Source organism: Mus pahari, chromosome 17 (assembly GCF_900095145.1).
Source record: "Mus pahari chromosome 17, PAHARI_EIJ_v1.1, whole genome shotgun sequence".
In the NCBI taxonomy this organism is placed as follows: Eukaryota; Metazoa; Chordata; class Mammalia; order Rodentia; family Muridae; genus Mus; species Mus pahari.
The window spans coordinates 37,593,524-37,594,045 of NC_034606.1; positions in this window are offsets into that span (position 1 = coordinate 37,593,524).

Genomic DNA, 522 nt, shown 5'->3' on the forward strand with positions numbered 1-522 from the left:
GAATGGTCAGCCTAGATGCCTCTATTGCTCTTGAATGGCTTAGTGATCCAAAAATGACAGCTGTGGCCCTTTACATTGTAAATACTCACATTCTTGGAAAATGTGAGTGCTTCTAAATCTTCTTTAATAGAATTTCCCACCTCCCATAGCTGCAGGATTCATATGTTGTAAAATCAAACCCCAATTGTGGTCCCTCAGGTTGTGAGATAACATTTAACTTTGCATCCACATTGGAACTCATGTGACAGTCAGACTCATTTGAATACCATCATTGCAGTGCTCAGGATACTATATTTTCAAATGAATCACAAACTCCCAAATCCTACTGCATCAAGGCTGATTGAGCACCCATCCCCTTGTCTGTCTGAATAGTTCATCTTTCCCGTGCTTTATTTGATGACGTAGCCCACCAAAGGAGGCTCTCAACCTCCACAAAACCCGTCTTTTGCAATCAATATGCTAGATCTTTCTTAAGAAAATGTGGAGGAGCTGGGCGTGGTGGCGCACGCCTTTAATCCTAGC